This window comes from Neomonachus schauinslandi, chromosome 2, assembly GCF_002201575.2.
Source record: "Neomonachus schauinslandi chromosome 2, ASM220157v2, whole genome shotgun sequence".
NCBI lineage: Eukaryota > Metazoa > Chordata > Mammalia > Carnivora > Phocidae > Neomonachus > Neomonachus schauinslandi.
The window spans coordinates 33,462,181-33,468,180 of record NC_058404.1 but is presented as its reverse complement, the minus strand read 5'-3'; positions in this window follow the sequence as shown (position 1 = coordinate 33,468,180).

Here is a 6,000-nt window from a genome sequence, read left to right as displayed (position 1 = left end):
TTCTGGAGATCTGGGAAACAGGAAGGCGTCTCAAACGAGGTGTTGGCTCCTCCCTCTTGAAAGTAATTCTGAAGTGTTTATTCTTTTTCCTCTTCTGTTTTGAAATTGTTCTGTTGTTTGCTACATGCCTCTGCAAGAATTGTTTCAGCTTTAGTTGGATTTACAATTACTTCTTTTTTGATAAAATAACATTACTGGTGGCAGAAGCAAAGCTTTTTATTTGTGTTCCTTCACAAATATGTTCCCATCCCACGTCTCAAAGGCCATTTACATCAATTAAGACACAGTGAAAGTAAAAATAACGTGCTGCTAACAGTCCTCATCACCCCACGCTGTGCTCTGCGTCGTTATGTATGAAGCGCTCTGTCTTCCTCCCCGCCTGTGATGTCACCGTCACCCGGCAATCCATCTGAAATATTGCGTTTTATTGAGCCATTCACCCAGTATGCATAGTATTATGAATCAAGGTTATTTCTCATAGACTTTTGCTTTTTAGTAGTAGTCACAACTGTGATTAGAAAAAAAAAATGGCTAATTTATTCTTAGTTTTTGTTCTTCATTCCCTTTGGAGTAAATTCAACAGAAAAGTGGGGGGAGTACAAAACCCACAAATCCCTGCATAGTGAAAGTCATCAAAGCATGATGCTATCTCTAGGGAGCATCAATTTCTCTAAAGGGAATGTTCTGCTCCATGTAATCTATCACCACACCTGGGCAGACTGTAGTCCTGGGTACCAAGCAGGCAGAATCTATCTGATGGCGTGTATGTGCCTGGGCCCAGAAACCTCTAAAAACAAACCAACTACCAACTTGTCCCAGGGTCTTAAATTCCAATTCTTGGCTGATATTTTCCATGAAACCATGTGACTGCTTCTGTTGAAATATAAAAAGTCATTGTCAAATCAAACCTCCTATAGAAAGATTCCCTAACTCTGCTTAGAATCATTAGGTGGGCCTCCCATGTGCACCCCTGAGCCCACAGGCTTCCCCCTAGGAGAACACAATTGTCACCATTACCTGGCCTCCATTAGAAAGAAATTTTGAATTGGTGGAGATTTTATTTTATTAATTATGCTCTGCCAATGTAACACATAATGGTTACTCCAGAAGAGTTGAATCACTCAGAATCTAGGTGTCCAGTTAACACTTTTTTTTTTTACGATTTATTTATTTATTTATTTGACAGAGAGAGAGCATAAGTAGGCAGAGTGGCAGGCAAAGGGCAGAGGGAGAAGCAGGCTCCCCACTGAGCAGAGAGCCCGATGCCGGGCTTGGTCCCAGGACCCTGGGATCATGACCTGAACTGAAGGCAGACGCTTAACTGATAGAGCCACTCAGGTGCCCCTAGGTAACATTTTCTTGAATACATAAATGAAAACAACTCTAAGAACCCACTTACCAGCCATTTCCTATGACTTCCCATTCCCAATAGTTCTAAGGAGCTTCAAAGTCATTTAAAAGCCCTTTTTGTTGCTTATCTGCTGCCTTCCCATGACAACTCCCTTTGAAAAATCAGCCAATCATACTTTAACTTAAATCAGTCCATCGTGCTATACTAGTCTGTTGATATGTATTCCACTCCTTTGAAATCAGTGGTGCCCAATACATTTGAGGGAAACGTAACATTTACCATTTCCCCACTAACAGTGGCTCATGATGTGGTGATTCTCGAAAAGTGTAGAGGGAGGAGGAAGGAGATACAATGTCTGGCATTCTTATCAGAATCTATGTATTTTGAAATTTTGATTTGCTCTACATAGATTTATGTACTTGAGAATCCAACAGAGACTTTCCCCCCATCTCCTGGTTTTTGATGTTTCTGGCACATAATAGAGGTGCTATATGAGTTAGGTAACCACATTGTCATTACCGAAGGCCAGAAGAGAAGTGGTCAGGAGAAGCATGGGTCTACATTTATTGAAGAGAAGAAAGAGAACTAAGGTAGACGCGTCCTAGCGGACAGAGAGGTGACTCAGAGCAGTGTGGTTTTAGCACAAGAGAACCTGTGGCCTGAGATGACACTGAAACCAGGAATCTGGGTTGAATGAAAAAACATGAAGTACTATTCTTCCATATTTGACATTTGCTCGGTTTCAACATTCCATGTGTTTCTACTGTTTTTGTTTGTTTGTTTGTTTGTTTCTTTTCCCCCAGACCCATTGGGCTACACCTGGTACTTCCACCTAGCGCTTCTTCCCAAAACAACCCATGCGTAACTTAGAGCAGCGCTCATGCTGTTATTTCAGTTAAGGACTTGGCGGTAAATGTAGGAACACGGGGCACGTCCTTCTACCCTCTAAACACATTCAACCCTCTTCCATGCTTCCTCTCTCGGCCCTGGGCTTCCTTCTAAGTGCAATCCTGTCTATACCTCCTATCTTCCCAGAGTTCTTGAAAGAATGGTTGAATTTATTGTCTTTACCAACTTACTAGTGTCTCAACCCATCAAACTCTGGGTTTTGCCCCCACGGTGAGGCTAATCGTGGTCTGCCGATGATCTTAAGGGGAACCCTTATCCTCTAGGGTCAGCTTTACCTTCTCTTCCTTCCTGTTTGCGACACCACTTCTCGGATTCACTCTCGCCTTTCCAGGCACTACTCGGTCTCATGAGGTGAGTCTTCTTACTCTCCCAGAGCATTAAATGCCCATCTTGCCTGCAGGTCTACCCTTGAAACTCCCTGCTCTCGATGCCTGCTCTCCCTGGGTGATTTTTTTGGCCAAACCTCACACTTCAGGGTTTCCCACAGCTGTGCTCTCTCTCCTACCTTCACTCCAGAGTGCCAGATCTCCGTGGATCCCTGCTCATTTACTTCACAGCCTCAGGATGGCATGCAGAGATAATCCATTACCAAAGGGATCCCTTCCTCCTGGAGATCGATCACAAAAGTTCTGAGAGTCAAAAGTATGGTTCAGAGTTCTGTTCTCTTTCCACCAGGTGGCCTTCCTTAGGATATAGAAAACCCCTCAGGTGGGCAACTGGAAGTCCACTGCCCTGCTTTCCCTCATTTTCTCTGTCTTTGCCCTCACCCAGCTCACCGCTATGTAGCTAGCATCATTGTAGTCAGCCAGAGACACCCGTTCATGGTTGCATTGCAGACACAGCCAGTGGATCTTAACTCTTCAGAACAGAGCACCAACCAGATAAATATATATCCCATTTGATAATGTGTATCACTTTTCACAGTACGATTTCAATGAATTTTTATGTTAAAATGCCCCTTGTCCAACACCGGGAGGATTAAAAAATGAAATAATGTACAGTTCTTGACACTGTAATGTATAATTTCCTAGCATAGTTCCTGATGCAGAGAAAATGTTTAAAAATGATTCACTATTTTAATTAACTCCACATTCTGACATTTTTGGAGCTATTTAAGTTTAGCAGTGATCAGTGTCTTTTCATTGTATGAGCTTTGAAATTGAAAGACCAATCCAGCATGCATTGGTATTTATTGGGAAAAGGAGAGGATACCCAGTCCCACTGCACGCATTTCCAGCCACTGACAGAGTGCTTACCCCCTGGCTGTGCTACAAGAGCTCAATCTCATATACAACACAGAATGATTGTACTTTTTCCCTGATTCGGTCACTGCCATGACCCAGACTAGAGGTCATCTTTAATGCCTGACTCTTCTCCATCATCCCCACATCTAGTTAGTGACCAGCTCATTTGTGTGTCCAAACCACAGTTCAGATCATATCTCTCCCACTATCATTGTCTTAATTCTGCCCTCCAAAAGTAGCCGAGATTAGCTGCTCAGCACAGATTCCGAATTCAACGATTGCTAGTTTTGTGTTAAGTGTTTTATGTTCAATATTGAACCTATTCTTCACAAACAAGCTATGAAGTATGTATCCTCACCCCTATGTTTCAAATGAGCAACCCGAGGCTAAGGGGGTCACCCAACTAGGAGGTGGTAAACCATAACTTGAACCTAGGCCTGCCCTGATTTCAGAGCTTGACCTTCATCAATTCAATATCACCCATCCTCTGCTGCCACTGTGCCTCCTGATTTTTCTTTCTCTTCCCCACCTGTTCTCTGGATGAATGCCTATGTAGTCTTCAAAGGAGAACTAAAATAATTACTACGTGTGAGACTCTTTCTTTGTCACCTTCTCTTGCCCCCTGCCATGGAGCTTTCTCTGTTTTCTCGCAGCGCTTCACACCTACATATGGTAAAATTTGTATTATATATTATTCTAATTTTGGCCAGTGGCTATTCTGGAATACTATCCATGTTGTTTTCACCCTTGTTTTCCATTATGTGCCTTGTTCTCCTGCTTTCAGTCAGCGAGGGTAACCTTCACTCAGTGCCTCCAGGGTGGGCTGACCAACAGAATATGTAGGAAGAAATAAATCAATGTCGGGCTTTTGAATTTTAAAAAACCCAGCTCTCGGGTGCCTGGGTGGCTCAGTCGTTAAGCGTCTGCCTTCGGCTCAGGTCATGATCCCGGGGTCCCGGGATGGAGTCCCACATCGGGCTCCCTGCTCGGCAGGAAGCCTGCTTCTCTCTCTCCCACTCCCCCTGCTTGTGTTCCTGCTCTCGCTATCTCTCTCTGTCAAATAAATAAAATCTTTAAAAAAAAATAAAAAATAAAAAATAAAAAACCCAGCTCTCCAGAGAAAAAGACACAGTATTTGGACATAGAGTTGGGAAATCATGTGAGGAGCAATAACTAAGTTCTCCTCCCCTCAACTAGGCAAACATTCCCTAGTTGGAGATGAAGAAGGTCTCTAAGAGGATAATAGATTGACTTATGAATTCTGGATAAAGGAGGTTAGGAGATGGCTCTCTTCCCCACAGCCAGATGGAACCCTGGGACCGAACTGTAGGATCCTCATTATAGAGAGCAAGTGACCTTTATTCAGTCAACTCTACTTATTGAGTGCCTACCTTGTGTCAGGCACTATTCTAGGTGCTGGGCCTACAGCAATAGATAAAAGAAGGAAAATTCTGCTTAAGTTCAGGAGCCTTAAATAGCTTCACTGAGTGTTCCCTGTGTTCAGTCTTGGGACAGGAATGGCAGAATGAGCCCAGTGAGGGTCATAGGAAGAGCTGATAATGGGCTGGACCTTAAAAAGCTTTGTACTTGGAACAGCAGTGAGCTCCACAAATGGTGGAAGACCAGACCAGAAAAAGAACATCTCAGGAGATGGCAGTGTGCCTAGATAAGGAGCCAGAGGGGATGGTCAACCCTGCACACTACAGTGTATGTGAGCCACTCCTCCGCCTTCCTCTGCCCACTCACTCCACCCCCAAAACCAGATTGCCAGAGAACCCTAGATTAACTGACATTAAGTTTCTCCTATCTCGATGGAATGGGGGCTCAACTATTAGTTAAACTGAATTACAGGAAAGTAAAGAAAGTGTATTTCCCCATCTCCTAAATTAGCGGCCTGAGATTTTTACCTGCTATAGGGTTTGTTGTTGTTGTTGTTGTTTTGTTTTTTGCCACAAGACCATGAATTCTCAGAGAGCACTTGACTGATCAGGGCAACTATGATTGGTAGACATGTGAGTTATTGCACACATTCATTCATTTTTCACATTTATTGAGTTCTTGAGCACTGGATCAGGGGCTGAGTATACAGCAGAGAAAAGACAAGTTCCCAGCACTGAGAGAACCAAAACCTCAGCCATGGGTCATGTTTTAAGTAGATGCCTGGTCAAGGCAGGATGTATGAAAATAAGATGATCTTCACCCTCCCTTTCTCAGAGGGTAATAACTTTCTTGGTTGATTTTTGGTTTTTGGGTTTGTTCACATATTTCTAAGCTATAAATTCTCTGGGAACTCTAAGATTTTCTATCAACCTCCCTTACCCCCATATCACAAGCATCTCCTGAACATCAAATTTTCTGGGCTTTGTTGTCTTTTTTAAACTAATGCTGGGATATTTATGCCAGCACTACTTACCTTTTATACACAAGTCCTCATTTAGAGTCTTAAACTTGGAAAGGAGGAGAATCATTAACAGCTGCACCTAGCTAGACATTGAG